The sequence below is a fragment of the Plecotus auritus genome (genome assembly GCF_963455305.1).
Source record: "Plecotus auritus genome assembly, chromosome: 2".
In the NCBI taxonomy this organism is placed as follows: domain Eukaryota; kingdom Metazoa; phylum Chordata; class Mammalia; order Chiroptera; family Vespertilionidae; genus Plecotus; species Plecotus auritus.
The window spans coordinates 138,438,683-138,456,949 of record NC_137771.1 but is presented as its reverse complement, the minus strand read 5'-3'; the positions used below and the strand labels follow the sequence as shown (position 1 = coordinate 138,456,949).

Genomic DNA, 18,267 nt, shown 5'->3' with positions numbered 1-18,267 from the left:
ATAAAATCAATAAAATGAGACATCCAGAAATGAAAAGTACATTATCTTGTCATGAAAATTTCACTGGACACAGTTGTCAGCAAATTAAACACTTCAGGGGGCAGGAAGTGGAGAAGTAAACTGAAAGAAATAGAAACTGTTCAAAATAAAGCAGAGAGAAAATAAAATTTAGAACAATGAACAGAGTCTCACTGTCCTGTGGGACACTATCAAGCAGCTTAACCTATGTATTATTGGAATCTCAGCAGGGGGGGGGGGGGTGATATAGGAGTGAAAAATAGAATATATACACACACATACATATATATGAAATGGCCAAAACATTTCCAAATTTGATAAAAATAAAAACCCATAGACTCAGAAAGCTTAACAAATCCCAAGCATGATTTAAAAATAACCTACACTGAGAATATCATAATTAAATTGCTGAGAACAAGTGATACAGAAAGGAAGGAAAAACACACTAAGTATAGAGAACAAAGATAAGAATGACTTCAGACTTCTGATTGTCAGAAAAAAGAAAATGAAGTAAATTTTTGAAATGCAGAAGGAATACAAAATATCAACCTAGCATTCTGTATCCAGAGTAAATAACTTTTAAATCTAAAGGTGAAATGAAGAACTTTTCAGACAAAAGCTAAGAAAACTCATAATTAGCAGACCTGAATCAGGAAAAAAAAATGATAAAGGAAGTCCAATAGGCAGAAGAAAAATGATACCAGATGAAAATTCAAATTGACAGGAGGGCAAGAAGAACATCAAAAAATGGCATGTGAGTCAATACAAAATGCCTTCATCTCAAACCAATCAACATATCTTCAGGTGAGGACCGAAAAACAAACAGAATGGGTAGCCAATTCTGATGCATGTTTAGTCATTTCAGCACATAACAATCACTTTCTAAGACATACTGTGTGGCTCAGTTGCTTGAAGTGTCTCATATACCAAAGTGTTGTGGGTTTGAGTCCTGGTGGGGGCATGTACAGGAGGCAACCCAGGGATGTTTCTCTCTCACATCAATGTTTCTCTTTCTCCCTTCCTCTCTCTCTAAAATCAATAAAAACATACCCTCAGGTGAGAATTATTCTTTTTTTTAAAACAGATGTACTGTGGAATTATAAGTGCTAGAATTCTCAGAGTGCCAAAATAATAATTAATAATAATAATAATAAATCGTTAATACAGTGACATAAATCATTTAATAGAAAGAAACTGGGTTCCTTACTGCCTGCTGAAAGATACTCAGCTCTTTTCAAAGGATTATGTATTGAACACAAAGATGTTTTGGCCCCTGCTGACTTGGCAGGTCATCTCCTGCCACTCTTACCCCACACTCCTCAACAAGTTCCATCAAGCCTCTTAACCTAGTAACATTGTTTCACTTTGTTGATGTTAACAAACTCCTTCCCCCTCTCTAAATGCTGTTCCCTCTACCTGGGAACACTTTCTTCCTGGCGAATTTGTCACCTCACTTCTTCCTTTCTTCCCATAGCATTTTATTCTTTATTTTGCCCTCATCACATTTGCCTCACACAGTAATTATGTATTTGTAAATCTTTCTCATGTCATTCAGTTCCAGTAGATGGGCATCAAGTCTATTTTGTTTCTCTCCGCATATCTGGGAAGGGTGCCTGGCACAGAGTAGGCACTTCACCTTTGTGAAATGAAATAACAGCTACATTTGCACATGAAATCATGAATTTTTTTTTTTTTTAACAAGGAATGCCATTTCATCCTTAAATGAAACCCACGAACTGTGGTGGTATTTGGTATTATTTTACATGCCCTAGTGGGGCTTTTAAGTACACTGTACAGTATATTGAAATTGGTTCACTTAGCATTACATAGATTCCTAGTCGTGGTATGGAGAATCAGTTAAAACATAATATTACTTGTGATTATTTAGGGGTACCAGATGCATAAAAATTCTAATGTTTTCTCTAGAAAGAATAGTGTGCCACACACCTTTATGAACTTACAGTAGAAAATGGAGACACTAAGTTATGATAAGATGTTATAAAATGGAAAGGAAAAGCAGTGCTGCCAGTGAAATCCATGTTCCAATATGATTGGAATATGCATTCCTCCGCATGGCGATGTAAATCTGTGTCGCAACAGCTCCTCACTGTGGCCACATTCAGAATTGTTTACCACTCCGTGGGAACGCATGGTTTAAGGGTGATGCACCCAAGCATTTATGCAATAATAAATTGAAGATATTTAAATAGTTTCCTGAAAATCAATCTTAGTCCATAATGTTATTAGTATCTCTTAATCAGCATGGCTTCTTATCATGCAGGCATGGTTTACTGAGGTTGTTTTACTAATGGTCCACCTCTCTCCCTTTCATCCTACTCAAATACATTATTTAGAAAAAAAAAGATGAAACTATACTATATCCCTCTTTATTTTAACAATGCGTCTCTTTGTTAATCATTATTCTTTTCCCACAAAATTTATCTAGTATACAATAATCTGAGATGCTAATCTGAGTTAAGCTTAAATTTTATGGAGCTTTTTCAAAATTTTGTGCTATTAAATATCTAAGGTCTACTGTTTTCATATATACTCACTTCAAAGTGCCTTTGTGCACAAGCCCCTTTTTCTAGTATTGAGTGAAGAGATTTCCTAAATGAAGGACAAAGGGAGAAAAATCTAAATTTCCCAATCCTCCTTGGTCAAACCTTTTGAACAACATTTTTGTTGTTGTTCAAGTGAAGGCTCAAAGCATCTTGCACTTGGGAAAGAGTTTGACCACTTTGTTTAAAAAACATTAATCTATAATATATTTTGATTGGCTTGTTTGTTAATAATTTTACCATATAACAGAAGGGAAACATTTTGTTAGCTAAAATCATTCATTCATTCTTGTTTCATCCAACAATGACAACTTTCTATTAGATTCTATAGGTGGCACAGCAAAGATTTCCCCCAAGTATGTACCTCCCAGGGGAAGGGAAAAATGTTATCACCACCTTTTGTTTCCTCATCAGCTCTTAACATAGTTCGATGTCCATTGTGGGAATCTAATAATATTCAGAATGACTGTGATAGGCAAGTAATTTTTTAACCATTTTATTATGTGTCGATCCTTGCAACTGCATAACTCTGAGTCATATATGGTGTGTCAACAGGTCATGTGACTTTTAATTAGTCTCCTAATTTTTCTGGGACTTTCATTCCTCATGCATCAAATGATGCATGTTAATTTTCTCTAAGGTCTTTTCCAGATTTAAGATTTTATGATGATTCTGCATGAGAAAATAATGATGGGGGAAAGGGAGGACACCTGTGATACTTTCAACAATAAAGATAAATTTAAAAATATATATATAAATTTTTTAATCAAATACCACATATTTAGAATTTACTAAGACTTTTTCAAATAAATACTTTACGGAAAGAAGCAACTGTGAATCTGTAACAGTGTGAATTAGACAATACAAATGTTGTAGATAAAGGACTTGAAAACATGGAATATCAAAATTATGCTATTATATCTGATGGACTGGGTATGTTATGTGCTTAACAGTTGATTATTCTAGTTAAAAACAAAACACATAAACTAATTCCATTAATTCAATGGATGTAGCTAAAATAGGTAAATATAATAGGCATTATCACTAAAATCACTGGAGCAAAGTTATTTTTAAAAGCTTAGGGCTTTGAAAGATGACTCTGTCAATGGAAAAAAATGAAGCTACACTGTTTCACTACACTTCATTTGTTCTGTAACTATTTCTGGAAACTACTGTTTGGTAAATGCCCTGAAGATGAGAAAGTCACTAAAAGAATCATAAAATAGGAAGGGAAGTCAAAAACAATCAGTCAAAGAATTGGAAACAAATGTCCCAATTAATTAAAATAGCACACATTTTATGTTTAAAAACTTAGTTATAATCAGAACATAGAGTTTTTAAGCAATGCATCATGTTTTTAGCTGTTCTTTTAAAACCACTCTCTCAATGGCAACAATGACCTGTGAAACATTACTTTTAGTTCTAGTTCCCTCGCCTCACTTCAGCATGATGCTGTGACCACTTAGTCCCTTTCTTAGCACTGCTTACGCAACTCTTTCTGGTTCTTCTCTAGCATCCTAAAAAACATGCATTCCAGAGATCTATTTCCACTAATATTTTTTAATTCTTGCCTTTGGATGGAATCATAACTACAGTCATCTCTTGGTATCCTGTGGGGATTGGTTCCAGGATCCCCCACAGACACCAAAATCCTCAGATGCCCAAGTCCCTTAGTAGTATTTGCAGATAATCTATGCACGTTTCCCCCTTTGCTTTAAATCATCTCTAGATTACTTATAATACATAATACAATGTTAATGCTATGTGAATAGTTGTATTGTTTAAGAAATAATGACAAGGGGGAAAAAATCATGTTCGGTACAGATACAACCATCGTAGGCCTAAGTACATAGCAGCCAATAACAACATAACATTTTTTTCCAAATATTTTTAATCTGTGGTTAGTTTAATATATACATGTCTGCTAGTATCACCATTGAGCAAACACATGGTTCTCAACTGCTTTCTCAATATCTTTTTAGGGAATATATAAAATTCAAGGTGTATAAAATTGAACTTTCTTTTCAAAACTAGTATGTTTTCCTGATATTTCTGTTTCTATTAATGCCACAACTACTCGGACCTCTAGCCTCAAAAACTTGAAGTTATCTATGAATCTTACATACCATCTCCCCACCCTACCCTCAGTCAGACTCTGACTTATCATTCTATTCTCAGTACTATTTATCATCCCCACCTTTTCTTTCCCACTTCCAGTGCCAGCCTCCTAGCTACAGGTAAACTCTCCATCATCTGTTGCCTGGAATATTGCATTAAGTATCTTAAGTATCTTCACATATCAGACTCATCATTTTTTTCATTCTAAGTCTTGATTAATTCTGTACCATTTTATTATTTCTAACACACACATCTAATCTTATAATTCCCTGCTTATAAGCCCTAAATATCCCCCCATTTTATATGAATAAAACAGAAAACCCTAATAATCAAAGCGTTTCCTGAAACATCCTAAATGGCACTCCTCCTGTTCCTACCTATCTCCATATTCAGGTGGGACCAGTCCTCCTAGTGTCAGGGCAGAAGCCCATGCTGCTGTCTTCTGCCCTGGTGCCCTGTCACTTCCATCTCTGCCTTTCACCCCTTGGCTTCTTTGGACAAACTAATTGTTCTGTACCTTAATCCCCTGAAGTTGATCTCCACGCCGTCCCATAACTCTTATAGTCCTTCAAAAAAACCCCACATATGTTGTAATATTTCAAATATAAACGAAGGCACAGAGAGAAATATAACTAACAAATAAATAATTAAAAACATAAGATCTCAGCATACCCTTCCCCAAAATAATTTTCCTCAATCTCTCACAGAGGTAACCATGACTATAACTAATATTTTCATTTATGTGCATTCTTTATAACTTTGCTATATATGTATATAATCCTATCTAATAAAAGAGTAATAAGCAAATTGACCATCACTCCAACACACAAGATGGCTGCCCCCATGTGGTCAAAGATCCTTCCCCCATGTGGACACAAGATGGCCACCACAAGATGGCCAGCAGGGGAGGGCAGTTGGGAGGGACCAGGCCTGCAGGGGAGGGTAGTTAGGGGTGACCAGGCCAGCAGAGGAGGGAAGTTGGGGGCAACCGGGCCTGCAGGGAAGGGCAGTTGGGGGGACCCAGGCCTATAAGGGAGAGCAGTTGGGGGGACCAGGCCTACAGGGGAGGGCAGTTAGGGGTGACCAGGCTGGCAGGGGAACAGTTAGGCATCAATCAGGAAGGCAGGGAGGTGAGCAGTTGGGAGCCAGCAGTCCTGGATTGTGAGAGGGATGTCCGACTGCCTGATAGGATCGGGCCTAAACAGGCAGTCGGACATCCCTCGAGGGGTCCCAGATTGGAGAGGGTGCAGGCTGGGCTGAGGGACACACACACCCCCTCATGCACGATTTCATGCACTGGGCCTCTAGTCCTAAATAATATACAATAGTTTTTTTATTTTTCAAAATGTATTAAAGTGATATCATACTGTATATCTTATCCTATGACTTAGGGAAGGTATGGGGTAAAAGCTCTTTGCTCAACATTTAGTCTTAATACATTTAAACCTAACTCATTTACTTTTAGTAATATAGAGTATTCCATCACCATAATATAAAATCGTTTTATCCAGTCTCTGTGTTTATAGACATTTAAAGTGTTTTCACTGTTTTTTACTATGATAAGTAATGTTGCTAAAATCATTTCCTTGTATGTATAATTCAGAGGGTTTTGTGTGTTTTTTTAGTTTATGTACCTAGAATTTAAATTACTGAGTTGTAAGGTTTGTTCCAATATTCGCTCCAAGCATTGTTCCTGATACTCCATATTCTCACCCAAAGTTGCTATTTTCAGGACTTGTTTCTTATTGTGGTTTTAATTTGCTCTCTCCAGATTATATATGAATTTCAACAAATTTGTCAGTCACTTGTCTTTCTTCTCTGAAAAATTACATTTTCATCTACTTACCAATATTTCAATCAAATTGTCTTTTCTTATATATATTTTAAGAGATTTTTAAAATTCTGGATTCTAGACTTTATCATTCTTATACTTTCAAATATCTGCTCAACTTTGGTTTATCTTTGTAGTTTTTATATTTTCACTGGATGAACAGTGAAATACCATTATAAGTAATATTTATTGTCTAATTATGTTTCACACAAATTAAATAACTTTATGTATATGTAGTCAATTATACCATCTTTTCCCCTTGTGGTATGTGCTAGTAACTCTTGTCTAAGAAATACTTTTTATCTTGTAGTCATATGTTCTTCTTTATTTCTTCTAAGAAACAAAAAAAATTTGCTTTTTTTATTGGCTTGTCAAGCCATGTGAAATGATTTCTATTGGAGTTGGAGTAGTAATTTGTTTCTATATGGATCATTAGTGGTACTAATAACTTAAAAATTATTTTATCAAGTCTATCTTTTTCCTTTAACTGGCCATTTAATCTATTTATATTTATTATGGCTACTAATATATTTACACATTACTAACATCTTATTTTGTGCTTTCTAATTTTTCTGCTTTTGAAATAAACTTTAACCTCATTTTCTGTTAACTTCACGTCCCTCCTTCATTTATTTTCTAGAGATTGCAAGTCCAATTTATTTTAGCAGTCACCCTTAAAATTGTAGCATGAATAATTATATAAATTCTAGTTAATCAATATAATCAATATATCTCTACTCTCCTCCAGAATGGTTCAGTTGGTTGAGTGTCACCCCATGCACTGAAGCGTTGCTGGTTAGATTCCTGGTACGGGCACATGCTGGGTTGCAGTTGATCCTACAACCCAGCACGTGCCCTTACCAGAGAGCAACCAATAGGTGTTTCTCTCATACAATAATGTCTCTTTCTCCCTCCCCCTCTCCCTTCCTCTTTCTAAGCATGTTCTTGAGTGAGAATTTAAGAAGAAAAAAAAAGAATTTTAATGTCTTGTTGGCCATATTTTTAGAAAAGAACCTCTATATAGTACTTGCTACTTCTTGTTTCGCTTGTACCTTAAACTTCCTAATTGTGTGTTTATTTGATTACATAATATCTTATAGATTGTAAATTTCTTTAGCATATCCATCCTCCTCATTTTTTCTCCCTTATAGTGCCTTTAAACTAAAGATTATGGCATAAAGAAAATAACCAGAATAAATTTGCTGTCCTGGAGAATATCAAACCTATCATGTGCCAAAATTTGGGGGATATAAAAATAAAATGAATTAATAGATTATGTTTCTGTCATTAAGGTATTACTCACTACAGTTACCTAGAGTAAAATATGTAGGACAGCAGGATGGGAAGAAGGAAACATACTTTGACAGAGGATAGAGAAATGTTGCAAGATAATAGAAAGAGGAAAACATTTTTACAAAGGATAGAGGAATGTTTCAAGATAAGGGGGAGAGAAAGAGGAGGATACCACGTGGGCTTTGACCTTTGAAACTGATACTAGGTAGCAGAGTGACCAATGAGGAAAGCATGGGTCCTAAATTAATGAAGGGTCCAATTAGAAAGGGTCACATTCAGACAAAGAATTGCAGCATATATAAACCGAAGACAAAGGGACACGAGACAGAATTTTTTTTTTATTTTTCCGAGAGAGAGAGAGAGAGAGAGAGAGAGAGAGAGAGGGAGAGAGAGAGAGAGGGAGAGAGAGAGCAGCTTTTCCTATTTGGGAACCCCTTCCCAGAGGATTCCCCTTTTATGGAACACTCCCCAGGGAGAGTTTGTATATGCTTCCAATAAACTTCCACAGTTTTATTAAAGAAGCCCTTTAGTCTGTGAATTTATTCTTCAAACTTTGTAGGACAAGGACCCATAGAAGAATATGTACCCCAAACCCCACATTTCAATAGCAGCAGAATTTACAATAACTAAGGTCTGGAAACAGCCCAAATGTCCATCAGTAGACGAATGGATAAAAAGCTGTGGTACATTTATGTCATGGAATACTATGCAGCAGTAAAAAAGAAGAGTCTCTTACTCTTTGCAACAGCATGGAGGGACCTGGAGAGTATCATATTAAGTGCAATAAGTCAGTCAGAGAAAGACAAGTATCACATGATCTCACTCATATGGAGACTCTAAGTAACAAAATAAACTGACAAACAGGGTGGATCCAGAGACATGGAAGCATGGAACAGAGTGCAGAATCTCAGAGGGAAGGTGGGGATCGGTGGGTGCCTGGGAGGTAATCAACCAAAGACCTTGTATGCATATATGTATAACCCATGGACACAGACAACAGGGTGATGAAGGCCGGGGTGAGGGGTGGAGGTGGGCTGGAGGGGATCAATAGGGGGAAAAAGGGAATATATGTAATTCTTTCAACAATAAAGATTTTTTTTTTAAGAACAAAATATTTAATACTAAAAAAAAATAAGAAGGCAATGTCTACAAGGAGTTGAAAGTAGTGCAAGAGTGAATCATGTAGCAATAGTGAAGTCCAGGGGAAGGGTGGTGGGAGCTGGGTGGAGGTGAGCAAAGGGGGGGCGGGGAATGGGGGACATCTGAAATAGCATCAACAATAAAAAATAAAATAATTAGATTAAATAAAAATTTATAAAAGAGAGAGTAAATCATGTGGCTATGCAGGTGAGGTAGAGGGAATAGCAAGAACACAGCCTGGAGTCAAGCGTGGTCACAGGTTTGAGGAACATCACAGAGCCCAATGGCCAGAATGAATCAGTGAGCAAGAGATGGAGTCGTGGGAAATGAGAAGTGGCCAGTGGCACAAAGCCTTAGAGGTCATCATAAGAAATTTGGATTATACCCTAAGGACCATGCAAAGACAAGTAGTGTGATATGATTTAAAAAAAAAAAAAGAATCCGTGGGATGAGAATGAATAAGGCAAGGTAGATGGAAGCAGTCAGACAAGTTAGGAAGCTATTTGCAGTAAATCAGATGAGAATGATGGTACCTTAGACCAGGATGATAGCAGGGGAGGTTGTGAGAACTAGTCAGACTCAAGATACTGTCTGAAGGAAGAGTCGACAGAATTTCTTGATAGCCAGACAAAGAGACGAATCAATGATGACTTCAAAGTTTCTGGCCTGAGCACCTGGAGGATGGACTTACAATGAACTAAGATGGAGGAAACTACAGGAGGAACAGAGTTAGGGTAGGAGTGATGTAAGAAAGACCAGGAGTTTCTTTTTTTTAATATGCTACCGTAATTTGAGATATTTATTAGATATCTAAGTGGAAATGTAGTTTGAAGTTGATGATGAAATGGTAACACTTGAATTTCTCAAGAATTTCTCTAAAAATTGTCAAGCATGCCTTTAGCATAGCCGCAGCAATCCTGAGAAAGAAGAACAAAGTTGGAGGGATCATAATACCAGATATTAAGCTGAATTACAAATCCACTGTTTTCAAAACTGCCTGGCGTGGCACAAGAATAGACATAAAGACCAATGGAACAGAACAGAGAACCCAGAGATCCACCCAAGCCATTATGCTCAGTTAATATTTGACAAAGGAGGCAAGAGCATACAATGAAATCAAGATAGTCTCTTCAATAAATGGGGTTCAGAAAACTGGACATGTACATGAAAAAAAATGAAACTAGACCACCAACTTACATCATACACAAAAATAAACTCAAAATGAATAAAAGACTTAAACGTAAGATGGGAAACCCTAAAAATATTAAAAGAATCCATAGGCAGCAAAATATCAGACATATCTCACAGCAATATATTTACCAATACTTCTCCTAGGACAGGGGTGGACAAACTTTTTGACTCGAGGGCCACAATGGGTTCTTAAACTGGACCGGAGGGCCGGAACAAAAGCATGGATGGAGTGTTTGTGTGAACTAATATAAATTCAAAGTAAACATCATACATAAAAGGGTACGGTCTTTTTTTTTTATTTATTTCAATAGTTTTATTCATTTCAAACATTTTAACAAGAAGAATGTAAACACTAATTATTATAATTTGAAACTTCAAAAAATGGAGGAAAAATAGCACAATAACATACCTTATATTGAAGATGGCAAAGGCAAAATAAAATTGCCTAACGAAGGAAAGGTACAAAAGCCTTTCAAATTAAACTTAAATATAATAAAATAATTTAAAACTAAAACAAATAGAAAAGAACAAAATGTGTAAACAGTAAATTAAACATTTTCTTTAGTGCAACTTCCAAATTATGCCCGGGACGTAGATGTAGATGGCAACGTAGACTGGGTTGAAAGATTTTTGGTCTTTAAAACATCAACTTCAGTGGGAACAGTGTTGTTGGTCTCCTTTTTAGCTAATGCTCTGATACTGTGCTCTCCAGGGGCGTGTCTCCCTACATCAGCACGATAACGTGTCTACGCATTCCCAGGATGATGTCGGGGGACGTGTCCGCGGGCATTACAAGGAGCCTCTGGAAGATTGAGAAGTTGTTCCTTCTACTGAATGGGCGTATATAAATCCGCCCACTCAGAAGAAGGAGCTGCGGCCGTGTTTCCCGACGTTGCCATGTTAACACTGCTGCTGGTGAAGGAGCAGAGGGGAGAGCAAGAGAACCCTCTGCTCTTTCGGCTCTGCGGGCCGGATAGAACAGCCGAACAGGCCGGATCCGGCCCGCGGGCCGTAGTTTGCCCACGGCTGTCCTAGGACAATGGAAACTAAGGAGAAAATAAACAAATGGGACTACATCAAAATAAAAAGCTTCTTCACCACAAAAGAAGCCATCAACAAAATAACAAGAGAGCCCACTGCATAGGAGAACATATTTGCTAATGTGACATCTGATAAGGGTTTAATTCTCCAAAATTTATAGGGAACTCATACAACCTAAGAAAAGGAAGATAAACAACCCAGTCAAAAAATTGGCAAAGGACCTAACTAAACACTTTTCGAAAGTGGACGTAGAGAAGGCCAAGAGACACATGAAAACATGCTCAAAGTCACTAATCATCTGAGAGATGCAAATCAAAATGACAATGAGGTACCATCTCACACCTGTCAGAATGGCTGTCATCAACAAATCAACAGACGACAAGTGCTGGCAAGGATGCGGAGAAAAAGGAACCTTTGTGCACTGCTGGTGGGAATGCAGACTGGTGCAGCCACTGTGGAAAACAATATGGCGTTTCCTCAAAAAACTAAAAATGGAACTCCCATTTGACCCAGTAATCCCACTTCTAAGAATATATCCCAAGAAATCAGAAACACCTATCAGAAAGGATATATGCACCCCTATGTTCATAGCAGCACATTTACAAGAGCTAAAATTTGGAAACAGCCTAAATGCCCATCAGCAGATGAGTGGATTAGAAAACTGTGGTACATCTACACAATGGAATACTACACTACTGTAAAAAAGAAAGAACTCTTACCATTTGCAACAGCATGGTTAGACCTGGAGAGCATTATTCTAAGCAAAATAAGTCAGTTGGAGAAAGATAAATATCACATGATCTTACTCATTTGTAGACTATAATGAGCAACATAAACTGATAAGCAAAAATAGGTCCAGAGTCATTGAAGCATCGAACAGACTGTCCAACCTAAGAGGGAAGGCAGGGGCGGGTTGGGGGGATGGGAGGGGAGAGATCAACCAAAGGGCTTGTATGCATTCATATAAACATAACCAATGGACACAGACAATAGGGGGAGTGAGGACCTGTGCTGGAAGGTGGGAGTGGGTGGGGAGAGGTCAATGGGGGGAAAAGGAGACATAGGTAATACTTTCAACAATAAAGAATTTAAACATAAATATAACATGTGTTTGGAGACTCCAACCAAAGTTATAAATTTGAAAATTATGAGCACAAAGATGTTATTTAGTGCCATGAGAATGGCTGAGACCACCAAAGTATGATGTTTGGTACTGAAGAAATCTAAGGACTGCGTTCTGAGTCCCTCCAATGTTAACAGATCAGGAAAATGAGGAATTAGTAAGGGAAATAGAGAAACAGTGGCCAGTTAGATACAAAGAAGACAAAAGACCGGTGGTGTCCTAGGGGCACCTTGAAGAAAGTGTTTCAAGGAGGAAAGAGTGAACGGCCCACCTGATCCAGTGCGTCCTTTAGAGTCACTGTTTCCTTGTTAATTTTTTGTCTGGAGGATCTATCCATTGAAGTCAGCAGGGTGTTAAAGTCCCCTACTCTGACTGTATCATTGTTGATCTCTCTCTTGAAGTCCTCTAGAAGTGGTTTTATATATTTAGGTGTTCCTATATTAGGTGCTTATATGTTTACCAGAGTTATATCGTCTTGTTGAATCGATCCCTTTAGTATTATGTAGTGACCTTATGCAGGTCGGTTTGTGATGGCCTTCATTTTGAAGTCTATTTTGTCAGATATGAGTATTGCTACCCAGCTTATTTTTCTTTTCCATTTGCATGGAAATTTTTTTTCCATCCCTTCTTTCTCAAACTGTGTGAGTCTTTTGTTTTGAGGTGTGTCTCTTGTAGACAGCATATAGTTGGGTCACGTTTTGTATCCATAGCTACCCTGTCTTTTGATGGGAGCATTTAATCCATTAACATTTAAGGTTATTATTAATAGGTACTTATTTATTGCCATTTTAATGTTGTATGCCTAGGTTTCTCTCTCTATTTCTTCTTCTCATTACAGCAGTCCCTTTAGCATTTCTTGTAACACTGGCTTGGTAGTGATGACCTCCTTTAGCTTTTTATTTTTGTCCAGGAAGCTCTTTATTTCATTGTCTATTTTGAATGATAGCCTTGCTGGATATAGTAATCTTAGTTTCAGATCCTTGCTTTCCAATAACTTGAGTTCTTCATTCCATTCCCTTCTGATGTATAGAGTTTCTGATGAGAAATCAGATGACAGTCTTATGGGAACTCCTTTATAGGTAACAGTTTTTGTTTTTTGTTTTTTTTCTCTTGCTGCCTTTAAGATTCTCTCTTTGTCTTTAATTTTTGGCACTTTAATTATGATGTGTCTGGGTGTGGGTCTATTGGGTTCTTCTTGCTTGGGACTCTCTGTACCTCCTGAACTTGTGTGACTTTTTTCCTTCATCAGGTTAGGGAAGTGTTCTGCCATTATTTCTTCAAAAATGTTCTCTATCCCTTGCTCACTTTCTGCCTCTTCTGGTGCACCTACTATGCAAATATTGTTACATTTCACAATATTTAAGCTGTCCTCCTGGTTTTTAATTGTTTTCTTTTTGGTTCTCTGGTTGAGTGATTTTTTTCTACCGTGTCTTCTAATTAACTGATCCAATCCTCAGCTTCCCCTAATCTGCTGTGTATTCCTTCCAATGTGATCTTTATTTGTGCTATGTTATTCTTTAGTTCTGTTTTCAGAGTTACTATATCTTTTCTCATGCTGTTGAGCATCTTTACCACCACTATTCTGAAGTCTATATCACATAAATTTCTTATCTCCATTTCATTTATCTCTTTTTCTGGAGAATTCTCTTTTTCTTTTATTTGCAGGTTGTTTCTTTTTAAAATATATATATATTTTTATTGATTTCAGAGAGGAAGGGAGAGGAAGAGAGAGAGATAGAAACATCAATGATGAGAGAATCATCAACGGCGCCTTCTGCATGCCCCCCACTGGGGATTAATCCTGCAACCCAGGCATGTGTCCTTGATTGGAATCGAACCTGGGACCCCTTAGTCCGCAGGCTGACACTTTATCCACTAAGTCAAACCAGCTAGGGCCAGAATAAATTCTTAATGAGCAAATGCTTTGTTAGATGAGTAAGTTGACGTTGCACTCAAGAGGAGACCTAGTGATTGGTTGGTTAATTTCACATTGGGAGTAGCATCTTATTATTTACACTAGAGGCCTGGTGCACAAAATTTGTGCACAGAGGGTGTCCCTCAGCCCAGCCTGCACCCTCTCCAATCTGGGACCCCTTGGGGGATGTTCGACTGCTGGGTTAGGCCCGATCCCACTAGCAGTCAGACATCCCTCTCACAATCTGGGACTGCTGGCTCCTAATAACTTGCCTGCCTGGAAGCCTGATCGCCTCCTAACCACTCCCCAGCCAGCCTGATTGACACCTAACTGCTCCCCTGCTGGCCTAATCAACCCCAACTGTGCCTCCCACCCCCTCGGCCTGATTGCCCCCAACTGCCCTCCCCTGCTGGCCCAATCACCCCCAACTGCCCACCCCTGCCGGCCTGGTTGCCCACAGCTGCCCTTCCTTGCAGGCCTGGTCACCTCCAACTGTGCTCCCCTGAAGGCCTGGTCACCCCCATCTGCCCTCCCCTGCAGGCCTGGTTGCTCCCAACTGCCCTCCCCTGCCTGGCTGATGGCCCCCAACTGCCCTCCCCTACCAGCCTGATCGCCCACAACTGCCCTCCCCTACTGGCCATCTTGTGGTGGCCATCTTGTGGCAGCCATCTTGTGACAACATGAGGGCAGCCATCCTATGGTGGCCATCTTGTAATGACATCACGCATGATGCCACCTAGGCTTTTATTATATAGGATAGTTCTAATTAACAGAATTTGGTCAAATCATGTATACTAGCCCTCGGATAAAATCCAGATGAAAAGATCTTTAAAATCATATTGCTATTACTAATAAATATTAATTTTTTTATCTATTCCTTTCCTTTCATTCCCAAGTCACCACTGAGCTCCAGATACATGCTGTCTCATGTTGATACCATTGCTGTAATCTTTGAACTTCTCTACCCCAGTTGTTAATACTGTGTTCTAATCTATTTCACATACTGCTGCCAAGTTAATCTTTCTAAAGAGCACTGTGACAATCATTCCCTGGCTCCGAAAGCTGCTGAGGCATCTCAATGCCTAACATAAAGTCTTTCAAGCTGGCCCTAATCCACTTCTACTCTACTGACTCTTCTATTTCTCCTCCTTCCATCATGGCACACCATCACCACTGAGCCTTTGTGCATGTCAACAATCCTGCCTATAAAATTGCTCTACATCAGAGATAGGCAAAGTTTTTGTGTTAAAAGTCAGTAATTTAGGCTTCGCAAGCCTTATGGTCTTGATCACAACTACTCAACTCTGCCCTGTAGAGCCAAAACAGCCAACAGTAAATGAATGAGCATGCATGTGTTCCAAAAATTTTTGAATTTCCTATAGCTTTCATGTTACCAAATATTATTCTTTTAATTTTTATTCAACCTTTTAAAAATATTAAAAGCATTCTTAGCTCGAGGTGCTATACAAAAACAGATGTTGGACAGGCCCTGACTCTTGGACAATATTTAGTTTGCCAACCTCTGTTCTACATGAATCTAAGTCTTGCTCTTTACTTACAGTTCAATCCACTCTGCAAATGCTTCCAGTTTGTTAGTACTAATTGTGCTGTCTTTTTCTTATTAAATTTTCTCCTGTTTATATAAAAATATTGACCATATTCTACATCTCTGTGTAACCCTAATGCCACATAAAAAAATAAAAACCTGTTATTTAAAAAACTGTTGTATGTAGCTTATTTCTTCAATCTTAAGATACTTCCTCATTCCTCTCCTCCCGCCAACACACACACATTTAACATTGCTGACATTGGATTTTTTTTTCTTTATATATCTACTTGGGGCCCAGTGCACGAATTCGTGCACCTTGAAAGGAACTGTGAGCCATGAGGCTGTGGTGGGCACAGGGGTGGGTCTTGGCCCATCCTCCATGCCCCCGCCCAGCCCCTCCCACCATGGCCCCCAGTCCCCTGTCTGCTGGCAGCCCCTCTCCCGCCACCACCACTCCCATGCGCTGATGGCACTGGCCCCACTCGCATTCTCTGACAGCGTGGAGCGATTGGGGCTGGCGCCAGCAGCAGATGCAAGTGGGCCGGCATCGTCAGTAGGTGCTAGAGGCAGCTGCTGACCCAATTGCCCCTCAGGATCCAGGGGGAGGTGGAGAAGCCCTCAGGGGCGATCAGGCCCAGCAGCCACCACTTGCACCCTCTGACGGCACTGAGCAATTGGGACCGGCGCCGGGTGCCAGCAGTGGGTGTGAGCAAGGCTAGCGCCTGCAGTGGGTGTGAGCAGGACTGATGCCGGTAGCAGGGCAAGAGGCGGCTGCCAGCCCTGATCACCCCTCAGGAGCAGGGGGAGGTGGAGAAGTCCTGAGGGGTGATCAGGGCTGGCAGCCACCACTTACACCCGCTGACGGCCCTGAGCAATCAGGGCTAGTGCCAGACACTGGCAGCGGGTGTGAGCGGCAGCGGGTGCGAGCGGGGCCAGTGCCAGCAGCAGGTGCGAGCACCAGGCAGGACCATGGCGTGTGGGAGCAACGAATTTTCAGTAACCACCAGAGACTTGCCCTGATGACAGAGACTGGAGCCCTGACTTGGTCTGGTGGCCCCGCTCACCTGCTCCACCATCCCACCATGGTCGACGCCCCCCATGTTCCGCACTCTGCTGCCTGCTGCCGACGCCCACCATGTTCCACGCGTGCTTCCCTGGTGGTCAGCGCACGTCATAGCAACCAGTTGTCCGGTTTTTCCATCGTTTGGTCTATTTACATATTAGCCTTTTATTATATAGGATTGAGCATGATAATTCTTAGCACCAAAAATAATTGAATTAATGATGTAGCTTATAATTAATGAAATCTTACAATAAGACAAATCAAGACACTTTGTTTCTAATCAGAAAAACAAACAAAACAAACTCAACTTTTTTTTATTTTAATTTCTGGCTTATGCTATAATGACAACAGCTTCCTAGATCTTAGAATATGGTTTTGATTTGAAATATTCTATAAAGTTCTGACTTTGTCCTAATTTTAGTTTCAGAAAATATTACTACATATCTAAAGCTGAGTGAAAGTAGTTTTCTTCCTAAACATTATCTATCTGAGCTAATGAACTGAAGGTCAAGTTAAATAATATAAAGTCCTGCTCTTCAAACTTGTTTGCTTGCTTATCCCCTGAAAGAACTTTTATAAACTTTATCCCTGCACAGATTTTGAGTTGACATCTGAAATATTTCATTACATTACTAGGTGGTTGAAAAAGAGTCATTTCCATCTTTTAAAATAAAAGTGTTAAATAACTCTTTAAAACATATCAAACTTCATTGAATTCTATCTATTTAAATATTTATAAATAAGCTCCTTTTATAGTTATAAATTTTACTTGCAATCCTTAAATTTCTACTTTTATTCCAGTTGTCCCAAAGAATTTTATCCCAAGTGATATATTTTATGCTTAAAATACTTATTGATTACAACACTTCTATGCAAGAAAATTTTCATAATTTAAAAATATTCACTATAATGTGCTAAAATTTTCTTCTGGATTGAATTATAATTTTTAGTATTATATAATTTATCAAAACATTTATCACACATTTTGCTGGAAATCTTAATTTAATTTGATGGGTTTATTGCTTATAAGAGTTCATCATCAATTCTATTCATTTTTTATATATAAAATTATAACAACACCCAATATTTTAAACATATAACTAGGTAAGATTTGCACATTATAGTGTATATAAATTTTACATCAAAAGGAAAAAAGTCAGATTTATTTTTAGTGAGTGATCTATCAAATGAAAACCTAATTTGCTTTTTCTTTAATTTGTGGAAACTGAATCATTTTAAAGAAAGTTTAGCAGCCACCTAACTTGAAAAACTTTTGTTGAACAGTACTACAGTGATTCCCTTTCACTACACCAACCCCAATAATTCAAAATTCTCTGTGTTTAGCACTCAAGAGGTTTTGCCATCACCAGGCATTGCACTATAGTGAGGTTCAGAAGGGGCAAGAAGATCTCTCTTTTGTAAAG

General features: G+C 38.5%; 1 pseudogene across 1 annotated transcript in view; it reads right to left on the bottom strand.

Annotated features, from left to right (window-relative positions):
- The window catches only part of LOC308241213 (NADH dehydrogenase [ubiquinone] iron-sulfur protein 5-like), an 87,394-nt pseudogene extending 70,514 nt beyond the window's left edge, over positions 1 to 16,880 (bottom strand). Inside the window, exon 1 of the transcript in view lies at positions 16,845 to 16,880. The product of the transcript in view is annotated as an NADH dehydrogenase [ubiquinone] iron-sulfur protein 5-like (transcript). The remainder of the gene's footprint in view (positions 1 to 16,844) is intronic.
- Between the last annotated feature and the right edge of the window lie 1,387 nt (positions 16,881 to 18,267).